General features: G+C 45.5%; 1 protein-coding gene across 13 annotated transcripts in view; it reads left to right on the top strand.

The window, feature by feature from the left end:
• The window catches only part of FHIT (fragile histidine triad diadenosine triphosphatase), a 1,503,296-nt gene extending 1,485,612 nt beyond the window's left edge, over positions 1–17,684 (top strand). For all 13 annotated transcript variants that reach the window (XM_043442898.1, XM_043442890.1, XM_043442894.1 and 10 more), the window contains one exon: positions 17,376–17,684. The gene's annotated coding sequence lies outside the window, so the exon portion shown is untranslated. The remainder of the gene's footprint in view (positions 1–17,375) is intronic.
• The last annotated feature ends 1,080 nt before the right edge of the window (positions 17,685–18,764 follow it).

Genomic DNA, 18,764 nt, shown 5'->3' with positions numbered 1-18,764 from the left:
AAAACAATCAACTTCACCTTTTCTCAAGTGCACACGGAACATTCTCCAGAATAGATCACATCCTGGGCCATAAATCTAGTCTTGGAAAATTCAAAAAAATTGAAATCATTCCAGTCATCTTTTCTGACCACAGTGCAGTAAGATTAGATCTCAATTACAGGAAAAAAATTGTTAAAACTTCAAACATATGGAGGCTAAATAACACGCTTCTGAATAACCAACAAATCATAGAAGAAATCAAAAAAGAAATCAAAATATGTATAGAATGAATGAAAATGAAAACACAACAACCCAAAACCTATGGGACACTGTAAAAGCAGTGCTAAGGGGAAGGTTCATAGCATTACAGGCTTACATCAAGAAACAAGAAAAAAACCAAATAAATAACCTAACTCTACACCTAAAGCAATTAGAGAAGGAAGAAATGAAGAACCCCAGAGTTAGCAGAAGGAAAGAAATCTTAAAAATCAGGGCAGAAATAAATGCAAAAGAAACTAAAGAGACCATAGCAAAAATCAACAAAGCTAAAAGCTGGTTTTTTGAAAAATAAACAAAATTGACAAACCATTAGCAAGACTCATTAAGAAACAAAGAGAGAAAGACCAAATTAACAAAATTAGAAATGAAAATGGAGAGATCACAACAGACAATACTGAAATACAAAGGATCATAAGAGACTACTACCAGCAGCTCTATGCCAATAAAATGGACAACTTGGATGAAATGGACAAATTCTTAGAAAAGTATAACTTTCCAAAACTGAACCAGGAAGAAATAGAAGATCTTAACAGACCCATCACAAGCAAGGAAATCGAAACTGTAATCAAAATCTTCCAGCAAACAAAAGCCCAGGACCAGATGGCTTCACAGCTGAATTCTACCAAAAATTTAGAGAGGAGCTAACACCTATCTTACTCAAACTCTTCCAGAAAATTGCAGATGAAGGTAAGCTTCCAAACTCATTCTATGAGGCCACCATCACCCTAATTCCAAAACCAGACAAAGATGCCACAAAAAAAGAAAACTACAGGCCAATATCACTGATGAACATAGATGCAAAAATCCTTAACAAAATTCTAGCAAACAGAATCCAACAACATATTAAAAAATCATACACCATGACCAAGTGGGCTTTATCCCAGGAATGCAAGGATTCTTCAATATCCGCAAATCAATCAATGTAATACACCACATTAACAAATTGAAAGATAAAAACCATATGATTATCTCAATAGATGCAGAGAAAGCCTTTGACAAAATTCAACACTCATTTATGATTAAAACTCTCCAAAAAGCAGGAATAGAAGGAACATACCTCAACATAATAAAAGCTATATATGACAAACCCACAGCAAGCATCACCCTCAATGGTGAAAAATTGAAAGCATTTCCCCTGAAATCAGGAACAAGACAAGGGTGCCCACTCTCACCACTACTATTCAACATAGTGTTGGAAGTTTTGGCCACAGCAATCAGAGCAGAAAAAGAAGTAAAAGGAATCCAGATAGGAAAAGAAGAAGTAAACTCTCACTGTTTGCAGATGACATGATCCTCTACATAGAAAACCCTAAAGACTCTACCAGAAAATTACTAGAGCTAATCAATGAATATAGTAAAGTTGCAGGATATAAAATTAACACACAGAAATCCCTTGCATTCCTATATACTAACAATGAAAAAACAGAAAGAGAAATTAAGGAAACAATACCATTCACCATTGCAACAAAAAGAATAAAATACTTAGGAGTATATCTACCTAAAGAAACAAAAGACCTATACATAGAAAACTATAAAACACTGATGAAAGAAATCAAAGAGGACACAAACAGATGGAGAAACATACCATGTTCATGGATTGGAAGAATCAATATTGTCAAAATGGCTATTCTACCCAAAGCAATCTATAGATTCAATGCAATCCCTATCAAGCTACCAACGGTATTTTTCACAGAACTAGACCAAAGAATTTCACAATTTGTATGGAAATACAAAAAACCTCGAATAGCCAAAGTAATCTTGAGAAAGAAGAATGGAACTGGAGGAATCAACCTGCCTGACTTCAGACTCTACTACAAAGCCACAGTCATCAAGACAGTATGGTACTGGCACAAAGACAGAAATATAGATCAATGGAACAGAATAGAAAGCCCAGAGATAAATCCACGAACCTATGGACACCTTATCTTTGACAAAGGAGGCAAGGATATACAATGGAAAAAAGACAACCTCTTTAACAAGTGGTGCTGGGAAAACTGGTCAACCACTTGTAAAAGAATGAAACTAGAACACTTTCTAACACCATACACAAAAATAAACTCAAAATGGATTAAAGATCTAAATGTAAGACCAGAAACTATAAAACTCCTAGAGGAGAACATAGGCAAAACACTCTCCGACATAAATCACAGCAAGATCCTCTATGACCCACCTCCCAGAATATTGGAAATAAAAGCAAAACTAAACAAATGGGACCTAATGAAACTTAAAAGCTTTTGCACTACAAAGGAAACTATAAGTAAGGTGAAAAGACAGCCCTCAGATTGGGAGAAAATAATAGCAAATGAAGAAACAGACAAAGGATTAATCTCAAAAATATACAAGCAACTCCTGCAGCTCAATTCCAGAAAAATAAATGACCCAATCAAAAAATGGGCCAAAGAACTAAACAGACATTTCTCCAAGAAGACATACAGATGGCTAACAAACACATGAAAAGATGCTCAACATCACTCATTATCAGAGAAATGCAAATCAAAACCACAATGAGGTACCATTACACGCCAGTCAGGATGGCTGCTATCCAAAAGTCTACAAGCAATAAATGCTGGAGAGGGTGTGGAGAAAAGGGAACCCTCTTACACTGTTGGTGGGAATGCAAACTAGTACAGCCGCTATGGAGAACAGTGTGGAGATTTCTTAAAAAACTGGAAATAGAACTGCCATATGACCCAGCAATCCCACTTCTGGGCATACACACTGAGGAAACCAGATCTGAAAGAGACACGTGCACCCCAATGTTCATCGCAGCACTGTTTATAATAGCCAGGACATGGAAGCAACCTAGATGCCCATCAGCAGATGAATGGATAAGGAAGCTGTGGTACATATACACCATGGAATATTACTCAGCCATTAAAAAGAATTCATTTGAACCAGTCCTAATGAGATGGATGAAGCTGGAGCCCATTATACAGAGTGAAGTAAGCCAGAAAGATAAAGAACATTACAGCATACTAACACATATATATGGAATTTAGAAAGATGATAACGATAACCCTATATGCAAAACAGAAAAAGAGACACAGAAATACAGAACAGACTTTTGAACTTTGTGGGAGAATGTGAGGGTGGGATATTTCAAAAGAACAGCATGTATACTATCTATGGTGAAACAGATCACCAGCCCAGGTGGGATGCATGAGACAAGTGCTTGGGCCTGGTGCACTGGGAAGACCCAGAGGAATCGGGTGGAGAGGGAGGTGGGAGGGGGGATCGGGATTGGGAATACATGTAAATCCATGGCTGATTCATATCAATGTTTGACAAAACCCACTGGAAAAAAAAAATAATAATTAAAAAAAAAAAAAAAAGTCAATTCCAGGTGGATTATAGTTCAAAGTCTGAAGGGCAACCTTAGAAGGGAATATAGGAAAACATTGTCATGGTCATGCTATAGGGAAAGACTTTTTAAATAGGATACAAAAGCATTGTTATAAAAAAGATGGATCGACTACATTCAAATTAATTTTGTTTATCAAAAAAACCATTAAGAGAGAGTAAGAGTGAGAAATGCAAGATACAGAGTGGGAGAACGTATTTGCCACATTATGAACAAGGAAGGGTCAGTACCCACAAGATAGTATTTTTAAAGAAAAAGAAAAAAAATGTATAAGCCACTTAGAGAAAGTCAACAGCCCAGTAGAAACTACAAAACCATTTGAATAAGCACTTTGTAAAAGATTGGTCTTGGACTGTCTAATAATCTTTAGTCATCAGGGAAACATACTTTAAACACAATGAAATACCACTGTATACCCACAATAGCCAAATTTTTAAATGACTGACAATATCAAGTGTCTGCAAGAATGTAGAACAACAGAAACACAAAAGAACACATACTGCATGATTGTGTTTGAATCAAGTTCACGAACAGGCAAAACTAAATTATAGTATTTAGAGATACATTCATTTAGGGAGGAAATGAATATAAAGGAAAGCAAAGAATCCATCACCATAAAAATCAGCCCAGTGGTTATCTTTGTGGAGGAGGCAAGAAGAAGCCTGTGATTCAGAAGAGGAGTGTGGGGTGGGAGGGTAGAAAGGCTGGTAGTGTTCTATTCCTTGTCACAGTGTGGCAAAACACATGTTTGCTTTATATTAATTCTATAAGCTATATATATATATATATGTAGATATAGTATATACATATGTGTGTGTGTGTGTGTGTGTGTGTGTGTGTATAAAACACTTTTCTGCATATGTTATATTTCACAGTTATTGTTAGTCGTTCAGTCATGTCTGACTCTTTGTGACCCCATGGACTACAGCCCACCAGGCTCCTCTGTCCATGGGATTCTCCAGACACGAATACTGGAGTGGATTGCCATTCCCTTCTCCAGGGATCTTCCCAACTCAGGGGTTGAACCCTAGTCTCCTGTATTGCAGGTGGATTCTTTACCATCTGAGTCACCAGGGAAGCCCATATTTCACAGTAAAAAAAGGACTATATATAAATCAGAAATGTGAAAAATTTTGAGTTTAGGAGAGAAGAAAAGGCAGGAGGAGAGTGGCTGTAATGTATGGTCTAACTGCTGGCTGGATATTCAGTTATTCCAGAATAAGTTTAAACAGAAAAGAACAGTTGTTGCATATAATCTTCACAGACACTTTGCTCCTGAAACAGAGCAGGGTTATATGCTCCACCCCCGGCCCCCTCAACCCCATATCTTCAGCCTGCCTTTTGTCTGTGAAGAAAACTTTAGCCAAAGAATAAGTTTAATCAGAGAAATGAGAAAATGCCAAAACAAAGGAAAACAGTCAAACAGGTCAAAACAATAATAGTTTAGTCTGTAAACAAAGTCAGGAGCCTTTAGTTCCTCCAGTGCTATAGATAAAATTCTGTGAGCTGTCTTATAGATACTGAAAACCCCACCAGGTGGAAGAAGTTAACTACACGATGACTGGACTGTAGCCATGACATAAGCTGCCACAGTTCCAAGAACTGGCCTCGGGGAGATGGAAACAAACTGGCCCTGGAGCTGAAGATTAACTGTACCTAAGACACTCGAGGTGACACCGATCAGACCACCGATGACCAACGCCAATGTGACTGCCAGAGCTAACTCTGCTGCTTCTGCGTGTAGCCCCCTCCCTCTGTCTATAAAAGCTCTTGTCCACTGGTTGTCAATGGGGGTTGGCGGGGAGGTCGGCCTTTGGATAGCAGCCCGCCCCCAGGTTGCCAGCCTCCAAAATAAAGCAAAGTTTCCTTTCCACCAACCTGGCCTCTCTACTGGCTTTTGAGCAGCAAGCAGCCAGACCCTACATTCAGTTACATTGCTGCATCTGAGTCTATTCTCCTCCTGGCCATCCTCCCAAACTTGAAGGGACCACCAAGGCCTAGAAGATTATCATTTCAAGAGCTGCAGGAAAAACCAGCACAGATGATGCTTCATCTTTCATGATCCTTGATGATACCAATTATGGCCATCTCATTATGGGCAAGTTATATGAAGCACTACATAGGTTTTATTTCAGTGAAATCCCACAGCCATCCTCTAGTATTGTCCCGGTGTTCAGATGTAGAAACTGAAGCTTACGGTTGCTCTGGGACTTTTCCCAGGACTCTTAGGTTATACATGGAGAGTTGGGGCCACCCGGACAGTCTAACTCTGGAGCCCACACTTACCTTTACACTAAAATTGGTGGTTCTCTGTATAGACATGTCCTCCTCTGCTTAAGCTCGAGCTAACCAAACAGAAGACTTGTACGATGAAGCCGAGGTGCAACATATAGCATACACTTGCTTCTTCACTAACTTCAAGAAAAGTACCAGTATTTGGTGATTTCTGTGCTGGGGGCTTTGTGTAGGTCACTTTATCCACTTATCACAACCGCCCTGCCAAAGAGGCAGTGCTGCTCTGGGTTCCCTTTGCAACAACAATTATGGATTGAATATTTGCCTGGAAGGTACAACTGCATTTGATGAAGAGGAGTGTATCAATCACAGTTACTCAACCCTGGACCATAACGCACAAGATTCTGTACTCTTGGGACCAGTGAGGACTCCCAAGGGCTCCATTCAAGACCTTCAGGTTTGAGTTTTCTTTAGAGATAGGGTGTGTTCACCAAGGGTCTATAATTAGCCCTTGAATTTCAAAACATTTAGAAAACTATGGAGAGGGTCAAGCAGAAAATAGGACAGGCGTAGCAGACAGGGGACTTGGTTACTGCCAATCTCATCTGGAAAGCACAGCTGTAGGCGCTGCGCTTGACCAGTTAGCCAAGCTAGCTTCTCCACCATGTGGTATGTGGACTCAGGGGTGGTATGGACTAGACTTCAGGCTTCTGGCAGTCATCTTGCTCCTCACTTGGAAAAGCAATGCAGGAGAAGCCTCCAGAGGAAAGGGAGACAAAAGATAAACTGAGGAAAGGAATCCTGACAGCCACTGAGCGCGCATGTGACTGTACTCTGAGCAAGTCAGCAGTGCAGTGTCAGCCCTACCTGGGGTCAAATCCATTTCCCTCCCTTATCCCATCTGATAACTTGGTGTCAATCCTGTCTCACCTCCCATGCCCACAGACAATTACCTGCCCTCCAAGAGCCACCCCCACGGTCGAGGATTAGCCAATCAATTTTAATGTGTCTTTAAGAGATTTTTCCAAGTGTGCAAGTCAGTGCATAAGATGATAGATCACGTAATAATTAAAGCATTAAAAGAGCCCAATTGAGGATTTTCTTTCCGCCAGCAGATATCTTTAGGTCAAGAAGGGCTATAAAAACCGGCAGATCATTTTCATTCCTTTAAGACAGGCCAAAAAAATGACTTAGAATGTAATTAGATGTTCTTAGCAATTTTCCTTCACTAGAGCTCCATACTATATTCCAGTGAGGCTCCAAAAAAATAGTACAGAGCTGTGGACATTCTGAGCTGCAAGCTGATGGCATGGTATTGTTTTGGAGAAATGAAAGCCCATGATATTGCAAGAGTCATTTTTTTAATTAGAAATGATAAGCCAGAGTCACAGAGAGCTATGGGAAAGGGGAGCATTCTAACAGGCAGAATGCCGGTCTGGGCCGCTCAGGGCTCCTCTCAGAACTCTGCCCCCTCTCTTATCTCTCTGTGACTCCTGCAGATTCCAGAGTTATCAATTTGAACAAGGAATATGTGCAATGAAGTGCATCAGGATTTATCTGTGACACCCCTATCAAGGGTTTGCTTTATTACTCTCCTTTCAAGGATCTGTTATCTACTGGGGCAGTTCGTTGGTTTTTTTTTTTTTTTTCTTTTTTCTTTTTCTAAGTTTGAAGATCTTGTTTGTGGTTAATTTTTATTTCTTAATCTTTCAAAAGAATGGTACTAAATGGAAATGAAAAGTAGTATAAGAGTTTAACAGAAAGTTATTTTCAGTAAAGCCTAAGAACTCCCCTCATTATGGGTGAGGTTTCATGATACTGCAGTTAAAAATATACCTTCTTTATATAGACTCTCTTATTTTAACTGTTGACTGGGACTCTTAAAAGGCACACCTATACCCTCAATCAGGGCTCCCGTGATGGTTCAGCAGTAAAGAATCCACCTGCCGATGTAGCCTGAGCCAGGAAGATCCCCTGGAGGAGGAAATGGCAACTCACTCCAATATTCTTGCCTGGGAAATCCCACGGACAAAGGAGCCTGGCAGATTGTGGTCCATGGGGACACAAAAGAATCGGACACGACTCAGCACAACAATAGGCCCTCAAACTCACCCAAGGTCATAAAAAAAAGAATGGACATACTAAAATAGTAAATCTGTTAAGATTGCAATCCTTTTAATGGGCCATCAGATCATGTTCCTTCCCCATACTTTGTAAAGCCAGCCAGGCCTAATCACAGTGGGCCGTGTAGGCCATAGCCGGTGACTTAGGATAAAATCCAGTCTCATGGCCCCAACTCTCCTCCATACTCTGGCTTCCAGCTTTCCTGCTTCCTTGCTCTTCCTAGATTATATCACACAAGCTCCCATCTCAGGGCCCTGACATTTTTTGGCCCCCATGGCTGGGATTCTTTTCTTTCCTTCTTCCATTCAGCATTCAACTCAAATGTCCACCCACTCAGAAAGGCCTTTCTCAAGTGCTCAATCTAAAGCAGAGCCCTGTTTCCTCCTTAAACTTGCCTCATTTTTCTTCACAGCACTCAGCGTCCCCTGTCATCATGTTATAGACTCATTTGTTTGTCTGTATCTTCCACTAGCAAGTAAGTGTCTGAGGACAGGGCCATTGTCTTTGGCATTTAGAACAGCCCCTGTTATCTCCTGGGTGCTCAGAAACACTGAGTGAATGAATGAGTGACAATAGTTCTGTAGAGTCTAGACCTTCCTCTGGGCCAGGTACCATGCTAAGTGCCTCACCTGTATCATCTTTAGTGGTCATAACAACTCTGTGACATAGGTGCTATCTTCCTGTTTTGTAGATGATGAACTAAGGCCCAGATGGGCAAAGTAATTTGATAAAGATAATACATCTAATAAGTCACGGGCATAACTTGAGTGCAGAGCCCAGGTACTTAAATACTATGTCAACTCTGTAGACATTCCCAGGGCTCCCCTTGCCGCCCCCACCAGCTTCCCCGTGTTTTCAGAGCCGGGGCCCCGGGCTACTGTCTCAGAGCCGTGCTGACCACCAGGATGAGAATGTGAGCCACACATGTCCTTTGACATTTTCCAGAAGCCAGATTAAGGACTGCTGCTGCTGCTGCTAAGTCGCTTCAGTCGTGTCCGACCCTGTGCGACCCCATAGACGGCAGCCCACCAGGCTCCTCTGTCCCTGGGATTCTCCAGGCAAGAACACTGGAGTGGGTTGCCACTTCCTTCTCCGAGATTAAGGACAAATTAGTGTTACTACATTTACCCAATATATTGAAATATTATCATTTCACTATCTTAACAATGTAAAAAATCATAATATAAAAATTATATAAGTGTTAAAATAAATGTGGTGTTTTATGTTCTTTGTTTAGAGTCAGTCTTTGAAGGCTGGTAGATATTTTACTCTTTCCCCAGCCTCCATTCAGACAAGCCCCATCTGTCAGCGCATTACCCATGTGTGCCTGCTGGCTGCCACCGCGGTGGACACTGCAGTGTTGACAAGGGGCTGATCTCCACAGTGAGGCGGGTCTGGTTCCAGTCCCACTTACTGTGGGGCTCTGAGATCCACCCCACGGGACTTACGGGAAGATTACAGGAGTTTCCCACACGTAGGTCTGCACACCCCGAGCACAGCAGCTGGCCAGCTGACACCCTGAACAGAGGGGTTTCCCTCCCACCCAGGAAAGAGCAGCCTTGGGGCCCCTCACCTCACTCCAGCTGAGCCCCCCGAGCCTCTGGCCGTGCTGTCTGCCAGGGTGGGGAGGTCTGCAGTGGGAGGGACAGAGTGGGGGAGACAGGCCCCAAGCCGATGCCTCATCCCCGGACCATCCCGCTGAGCTCTGGAGTAGAGCTGAGCCTTCTGGCCCTCGTGTAGCGGGCCCTGCATATGCCCTCCCTGCCTCAGGGGGTCTTGTCCTAGACTAAATGGCCCTTAAATCCCCAAAGTGAGCAATTAGCTCTATCAGAGGCGCAGAAAGCTTTCATCTCTCTACTGAGAAAAATCAGAGACTGTGCATCTTTGGGCTGGAAGGGACTTTAAAGAACATATAAATCAACCTGTTGTTTTACAAAGGAAGAGACCGTGGTCTGGAGAGGGGATGTAAGTTGCCCGGTGCCCACACTGACTCACAGGATTACAACTTAACCCTTTGTATTTACAGCCCGTCTGAACATACACAGAGATGGAGCCACACATGCCCCCGTAGGGGCGGCCGACGCCTCTGCATGGGATGCGTCATCTTTTGTCTTTTCACCATCTGCATGTCTACCCTCAGCAGATGCAGCATAGTGGGAAACAGTCTCTATTCCCTACACCCTACAGTGGTGTCTTCTTCAAGGGTTTTGAACCCTTGCTTTTTGGGTGCCATATGCAACTTGCATGCAGCTCAGTTCTTTGTGAGTAACTGAGGTAAACCATAACCTATTTGACCATCAGTTTCTCAGCAATACAACATTAAACACATCATCTCTGTTTTTGGTGAGAGGCTCTGCTTCGGGTTATAGACTTTTATCCATTAGCCTAAGGATTTTTTTTTTTTTTTGGATCATAATCTCAGCTCACACACAAGGCAAAGGGAACAGAGTTCTATCAACGTCGGTACCTTTTAAAGGGTGGAAAGGAAAAAAAATAATAATAACCCCATTAGTCTGTTAAATGTGCTGAACCCCGACAAATTCTCACTGTGACAATTCTTGAGTGTTTGTCTGTAATCCCTCAGCAAATACACCTTTTATTCAACTATGGAGTTGTAGACACTCCAGACGCAAGTGTCATTAATTAAATAACACACTCAGCAAACCCTCGGAGCCATTCATTATCCAACGTGTCCTGCTCCATGCTCGGCTTGAAAATTCTCTTCTAACAGGAGCACACAACTAGAGCGGAGGAGAGCGCTGAAGGAAGGTGACCCTCAAAAGCATGATAAGAAGCAGTCCCTGCTAGACAGAGTAAATGAAACAGCACGCAGGCCTCCTAGCTTTGCCTCTGCCCCTCAGAGGGTTTGAAGGGAGGGAATGTGTTTCACATTGTAGGGACTTTCTTTCTCAAAATTAGTTTCTTTCATGAAAGACGGAAGTAAATATAAAGTAATCCTTTTTCATTTCGACTTGAGTCTTGGGGAAAGGTAATATCAAGCTGCAGATTTAGAGACAAATAAAGAAGCCGGTTCTTCATAAACTCTGTCAGGATGAGAAAGCCTTTTAGGGAGAGCCTTTTCAAGGCACAGATACAAGGAGGTGATGTCTATGGACCAAAGAGGGGAGAGAAAAGCCTTACTGCCTTCAAGTGGGACATGAGAACCTGCCCAGGGAGTAGCAAGAGTTGCCTAGGGGTGAGTTCACCAAGCCTCAGAGTGGGTGTAGTCTCATTTGCCGTGACAGGATGGGATCAAAGAGGTGACAAGCCCCGCAGGGCTGCCCAGTCACACAGCCACAAGGCTGGCATCATGCTTCTTGCATATTCACTGTCCTTTGTGTTTGATCTGTCCCTTCAGAGAGCAAAGTGACAGTGCTGAATCTGTGGCCACGCAGCCTGGGGGTGGGCCTGACCTCGCCGCAGGGCAGACAGAGGTCTGCGCCTCCCCTCCCGGGGGTCTGGCCCCATGGTGCCCAGAGCTGCTTTCTGTGCCCCCTTCGAGATGACAAACACACAGGACTGGGAAACAGACCTCCCCCCACCCTGTTTAAAGGGAAGTTAATTAACACCCTCTAGTAGCAGGAAGCTGTTATTAATCGCAGAGGGACAATTTTGAGTGAGAAAATGTGCTGGCGAGTTGCCCTGCTCTCTAGAGTCCATCATCACATCACTGGGTTTCCGGCCCCTGCACTTGGGAGTAACCCCTTCCTGCCTCTAGACAGAAGGACAATTGCATCACCTCGGTTACTAATCAGAGCTGCTCTCTGATCCTTGTCCCTTCTCCCCCAGCTTCTTCTTTACCTATATGCTGTAAGAGATTGCCACCAGCGGCTCTTGTGATCCAATTTCTCAGACCAAGTTTATTAAGAAAAAATCTGAGAAGCAGGGGTCAGGGGTGCCTGTCCTTAGAAAATTGCTCACCTTGTTTTTGGTGTGAGCGGAATGACTTTGCATGCCTGTCTGCCCTGTACACGGGCCTGCTACAAACCAAGTTACTTTTATAGCAGAGAACTGTTACAGAGGAATTTTATGTCACAGTCTCACGCCTTTGTTTTCTGCCTGAGTGTAGTTACTTTGTTGTTGTTTTTTATTGCAAGATATTTGCTTTACAATATTGTGCTGGTTTCTGCCATACATCAACATGAATCAGCCACAGGTATATATGTCCCCGCCCTCTTAAACTTCCCTCCCATTTTCACCCCATCCCACCCTCCAGGTAGTCACAAAGCAAAATTCCCACTGGCGATCTGTTTTACACGTGGTAAGGTGTATGTTTCCATGCTACTCTCTCAATTCGCCCCGCCCTCTCCTTTTCCCACTTCGTCCACAGGTCTGTTCTCTGTGTCTGCCTCTCCATTGCTGCCCTGCAGGTTCATCAGTACTATTTTTCTAGACTCCACACACATGTGTTAATATACAGTATTTGTCTTTGTTTTAAAACCATTTCTGTGTCAGCGTCGGGAAGGAAGGAAAACAAGTTCGTGCATTCATTCTTTTGGGCAAGAGGCACTACTTTTGATGGACAATATTTGCCCTGTACATGTGGCTCTGCTGAGAAAGCGGAGGACAGCCAACCAGAGCAGAGGCTGAATATTTGCCATGGAGGCCTCCTGAAACCTGTCTGCAGTACCTCCATTGCTTTGGGGCTTTCAGAGCATTCTATTGGGAGCACACTTTGGAACTGGCCTGAAGGCTTCATGCCCAGTAATTCCCTGCCACAGAACTAGGCCACACTCTAGATGGTTAGATCAGAGTCTCTGAGGGTGGTGGGGAGGCCTGGCAGTGTTTAGACCTCCCCAGGGCATTCCCACAGAGTAGCACCGGTGAGGAACACTGTCCGAAAGACAGACGACAGCGGATTGCATTTTTACAGTCCCAAATGTTCCTTTCACACTCTACCCAGTTAGAACGAAATTAAAAGACTCTTGCTCCTTGGAAGAAAAGCTATGACAAACTTACACCACATATTAAAAACCAGAGACATCATCTTGCCAAAAAAGCTCCATACAGTCAAAGCCGAAATGGCAGCCCACTCCAGTATTCTCGCCTGGAGAATCCCATGGACAAAGGAGCCTGGCAGGCTACAGTCCACGGGATCGAAAGAGTAGGACTAAACCTAAGTCACCATGGTTTTTCCAGTAGTCATGTATGGATGTAAGAGTTGGGCCATAAAGAAGGCTGAGGGCCGAAGAATTGATGGTTTCATACTGTGGTGCTGGAGAAGACTCTTGAGAGTCCCTTGGAAAGCACAGAGATCAAACTGGTCAATCCTAAAGGAAATCAACCCTGAATATTCATTGGAAGGACTGAAGCTGAAGGTTCAATACTCTGGCCACCTGATGTGAAGAGCCAACTCACTGGAAAAGACCCTGAATGCTGGGAAAGACTGAAGGCAGGAGAAGGGGATGAGAGAGGACGAGATGGTTGGATGGCATCACCGACTCAATGGACGTGAGTTTGAGCAAACTCCAGGAGATGGTGAAGGACAGGGAAGCCTGCCTTGCTGCAGTTCATGGGGTCACAAAGAATAGGACACAACTCGGTGACTGAGCAACGAAAAAAGACAACCAGTTAGGTCACCTGGGGGCAGCTCGCATCCAGGTTCCTCTATAGAAAGAGAGACAGTGATCTGTTTTCTTAGCATCAAAGCCCATCTCCCTTGGCCCTCTAGGATGCAGGAAGAATGGGGTCAAGAGGGAGGAGTCTCCTTTACTGACACAGTAAGAAGAGCTTGCCTTGAACACACACACACACACAGGTTGGATCTGTTTAAAACAAAGGATTCTGCCCTTTGTGTGTGTGTGTGTGAAGAGAGACTTTATGGAGCCGAGCCTGGTGATGCCCGCATATTAAGGGGAAGTAGGGCGTGATTCATTCAGACCCCAGCTGGGATCCCTTGACCCCCTGTACCGTCAGTCATGACAACAAACTGCAGATGGATTCTAGAGACTCTCCTGAAGCTTTCAAGGAGAGATGGGTGAAGAGCCCACAGCAGGTCTTACTCAAAACTTAGGTGAGGGCTTCCCTGGTGGCTCAGTGGTAAAGAATCCGCCTGCCAATGCAGGAGACTTGGCTTCAATCCCTTATCTGGGAAGATCTCACACGCCGCGGAGCAACTAAGCCCCGGCACCACGGCTGCTGAGCCTGTGTTCCAAGGCCTCTGCTTCACAGCCAGAGAGGCCCGCACACCACAAGCAGAGAAAAGCCCTTGCAGCAACGAAGACCCAGCAAAGCCGGAGATAAATAAATAAATATATATAAACGTATTTAAATTTTCTCCATCAGACTAGTTTACTTCCCTTCCTAATTCAAAGGTTCCCTCCCCAAAGATCTACCATCCAGGGCCACAGGGCCCCCCTTCTGCCTTCACCCTGCTCTGCAAAACCAAGCCCTGCTCTGACCTTGGTGATGCCACCGCGTCCTCCTCCTCGTGGGGGCAGGGGCAGTCTCAGTTCATCTGCCCTGTGCTTCTCAGGAACACAGAAATATCTGAAAGACACGTGTTCAGTGGGGAGATCAGTCACACCTCAGACGTTCTGGGCTCCTGCTCCCGGAACTCCAGAAGCCCCGTTTTCTGGACTGCTCACCTGGCCCCTGGTGACCTGCTGTCTTGCCTCCCCCCCAGGGTGAGGTGGTTCCGCAAAGCAGCTGGGAGCACTTTGAGGATCTCATTATTCACCTGTGTGCACCCTGCCTAGAACCTCCGGCCTGCTTCAGTATACACATTTGTTGATACGCCCAGGTAAACACTGAAAACACCACCGTCTAAAGGTGCGATCCAAAGGGAAGTGGAGACCCAAAAGGCGCTGATATGCGAAGTCCGACCAGAGGATGGCGCGGGGGTGGGTGTGTCACCCGCATGCCCCCTGCTCGACAATGAGGCTGACTCGCCCTGTGTATCTGAGCGCTGACTTCCGCTTGCTTTGACGTTTCCTGGGTCCCTGCTGCCGGGTGGCCCTGCCTGGCAGCTCAGTCCAGAGCAAGAACAACGGTGAGGACACCGCGGCTCACGGTGCTGGGTCCATCTGCCGTGCCGGCACTGCCCTAAGCACCTGTGCGTGTTCCCTCTCGTTCCCCCCTTCACCCCGCCACGCACGTGTCCTGTCGCCAGGAAAGGACACGCCCCACGTCTCAAACTTCAGCCTGTTCACTCGCTGTGTCTGGCACGAGAAGTGGACTCTGTGCCTCACGAGCTTCCAGACGAGTAGGAGACCAGGAGCTGCTGAAGACAGAGCCTCAAGCAGCCAGGCAGATGGTGTGAACGCCGCGCTGTGAGCAGGATACGATGCAGGAGGCATTGGAAGAGGACCGACGGGAAGCCTGCTCGGGAACCGACACGGGCATCCAGGGAGAGGCAGAAATCACAGGGCTGGTGCCAGGAAAGGCGGGCGAAGGAAGTAACACTGGGCCGCGGTGTTCAAGAGACCAAAAATAAAACCAAGGGAAACTTCTCCTAGGACATAAATCTGCCCTGGACAGGCGAGGCGGAGGAAGGGAAAGGGTACATCCATTTCCAGGCCTGCACAGTGCCTCTAAGTCAATAATTGTTCAAGGACCAGGGTGATGATGAATGATCAGGAGATGACCCATGTGTCCCGGCTAGATAGGGAGGATCCCAGTGTCAGAAAACAGGGAGACAGGCCCCCTTCTGCGGGGTCGGGAAGGGTGCAAACGGATGGGTAGCCGCCTCTCTCACAGACGTGGGACCTGGGGAGGCAGTGAGTGTGCCCTGAGCTAAAACATAAAGGCTGAAGCAGAAGTGAGTGGGCTGCTATGTTCTGGATCCCAGAAGGGAGCGGATGTAATTCCAAAGGAATGCCCGGCCTGCCCTTTGCTCTCTACCCTCTTACGAACTTGCAGAAAATGTACAGTGCTGGACCTACTGACAACACACTCCATGAGCCAGAGACTGAAGCGGGCGCCGGCGTGTCCTCTCCGGTGGGTCCAATGGGCCTGTACTGAGCATATCCTGACGTTCATGCTGGTGTTAGCGGGCAGCCGGGCCTTTGCGCCCTGGCCTCCCAGGTCTGCCTGCAGTATTGCACTCAAAGCCATAAATAGCAAACAGGAAACGAAAAGCTCTGTAAAGCTTCACTTAGGTCTCTGGAAAACCCCAAAGGGGAAGTCTCTTTGTACTTCTCAAAAATGTTTCTCAAAATCTCTTCATCTATCACATCTGTGGTAGCTGCCCCAACATTTCCTAAGAGCCCTTTCTTTCAACCTCCCTCAAACTATGGAATCTAGGCTGTAAAATTCTCCTTTTTCTTCCCTTCTCATTTAAATTTCTGTTTCCTGGAATGGTCTGCCCTTTCCAATGTCCTTCAAGCAAGCAGTCCCAGCTAGTCTTGACTCCTGACCACACCCATGTTCAGTTCAGTTCAGTTCAGTCGCTCAGTCATGTCTGACTCTTTGCAACCCCATGGACTGCAGCACGCCAAGCCTCCCTGTCCATCACCAACTCCCGGAGTTTCCTCAAACTCATGTCCATTGAGTCAGTGATGCCACCCAACCATCTCATCCTCTGTTGTCCCCTTCTCCTCCTGCCCTCAATCCCTCCCAGCATCAGGGTCTTTTCCAATGAGTCAGCTCTCTGCATCAGGTAGCCAAAGGATTGGAGTTTCAGCTTCAACGTCAGTCCTTCCAATGAACACCCATGTTACTAATCGCATTAACTAAGGCCCAGAAGCCAAGGCTCCAACAAGTTCTCCTCCGGGGTGAAAAGGGTGTCAGAGCTGTGAAATGCATTTCTGTGACCTAGGAATAAGATGAGAGGGCTTCCTCCAACTTTCCTTCTTTGGAAGTATTACTCATTTGCATTAGGCCCAGCCTAAATCCTTCAGGTAACTCGCCTTGCAGCAAAGCTGATTCCGCACACTACAGACATAGGAGCTCAAGAATTCCCCCGTCCGGGGGCAGGTGCCTCGGACTCACATGGAGAACTTGTTAACAAGCACAGATTCTTGGCCTTCACTCCGCATCTGCTAATTCAGAATGTGGAGGACAGACTGGGGAAATCTGTGTTTTTAACAAGCTTCCTGGGTACTTGTGATAAAGGCTCCGCTTGGGAGTCTATTCTTACCTAATTCAAGGTCTGAATTTAGTTCATTTGCTTTGTAAGATGCGTGTCCAGAAAACAAGAGACTATGCAGCTGACCCCTGGGGCCTGGGCTGTAGACAGAAAGCCCAGAGCAGGTGGGGATCCAGGGAGCGCAGCATTAGCAGGGCCGGAATCCGCCCACACTCCGTCATACACCTGCGTCTGTGTGGCTTCAAGTAGCATGCTAATGGCCATCTGAGAGATCAGCAGTGAGCAGACTTACATTGTGTTTATTGCCGTGATTTTAAAAATGCTATTCGTTCTCACTAAATGTCTGGTTTTATGTCCTGTCATTTCCAGGCACGGAAGGAACGGGAACAAATCCCCAGGCATAAGGAAACGGGCTTCGTGTGTTAGGGCCCTGCGGCCTTGGAAATGCAGCTAAGCAAACTTTATTACATCCTACAATTCGACAGCCTTTTGCAAAGCATTTTATTATGCTTGTGGAAACCACCGGGGTTATGTTTCAATCACCGTGACTGACAGGCTGCCTTCAAAACCACGGCACCCACTTGCCCTTCCACACTTCCTCAGCTACGTACTTAGAATAGAACTTTTCTAACTTGTCCCTTGGCCTGGATGGGAAATAAAAATGCTAGTTAAAATATTTATCTTGTGTGTTGGTTAACTTAAAAATCTGACATCTGGGAACCTCACAAATGAGCATGTTGATCATTCAGACCTGCTATGCTTCCTGTAAACCAAAGGTCTGTTAAGGCTGAGAGAAGATTTAGATAGTTTCCGCGGAGGTAAGTAAGATAATAGGAGGAGGAATGTACACCCATCCCTCGGTTATATTCTCTTCTCGCCTTGGGTGCAGAGAGAGAGAGCTGACAGAGCCTAAGGTGGCAAAATCAGCTTCAGGAAACTGGTCGATGTGGTACGTGTGGATCGGACACCTTGGTCTGGACGCTGTAGTGGCGGGAACATAAGGAAAAGAATGGGAAGGTTCTCAGTGTCGGTGTAGAAAGCACGCCCCTTGCCCATGACAGTCAATTTCTTTAAGGCAAGATGACAGAAGCAGGCCCTTCCTTTCCTCTGGCAGATTAATAAAATGGGGGATTAGAGTTTATAGGGGAAAATAAAACATACCAGTAGCACTGCTCCAAGGAACCAAAGGCAGGATTTTTCTTCTTCACAAAAAGCCTCCTTGAGCATCTCTTGGCTTATGGACTGCTCTCTGACCGCGACGCCATCCCCAACATGGTGTGTGTTTCCTGTGACTGCTGTGACAAATCCACCCCGAACCAGGCGGCTTAAAACAACAGAAGTGTGTCCCGGCCCAGTTGTGGAGGCCAGACTTCCACAGTCCTGCCAGGCTGGGCTCCCGCCGGAGGCTCTGGGAGTCTGTCTCCAGAGGTTCTGCTGGCAGCCTCGGAGCTCCTGGGCCTCACTCTCAGCTCACCTCTCTCTCCACACCCCCTGCTATTCTCTGTCTGCCTCTCTTACAAGGACGCTTGATATTGGATTCAGAGTGATGCCCTGAAGATCTTAACATCCTTACCTCCATTGCATCTGCAAAGCCTCCTTTTCAAAATGTGGTGACATTTACAGATTCCAGGGGTGTGACATGGACATAGCTTTTAGGGGTCTACCATTCAACCCACTGCTTTGTTTCTGACACAGCATAAGCCAGCAGACTGGGCATGACAGAACCGCATCTTGTTTCCAATCTCCTTGTATGTCCTC

Source organism: Cervus canadensis, chromosome 22 (assembly GCF_019320065.1).
Source record: "Cervus canadensis isolate Bull #8, Minnesota chromosome 22, ASM1932006v1, whole genome shotgun sequence".
NCBI classification, from domain to species: domain Eukaryota; kingdom Metazoa; phylum Chordata; class Mammalia; order Artiodactyla; family Cervidae; genus Cervus; species Cervus canadensis.
This window is presented reverse-complemented; position numbering and strand designations above follow the sequence as displayed.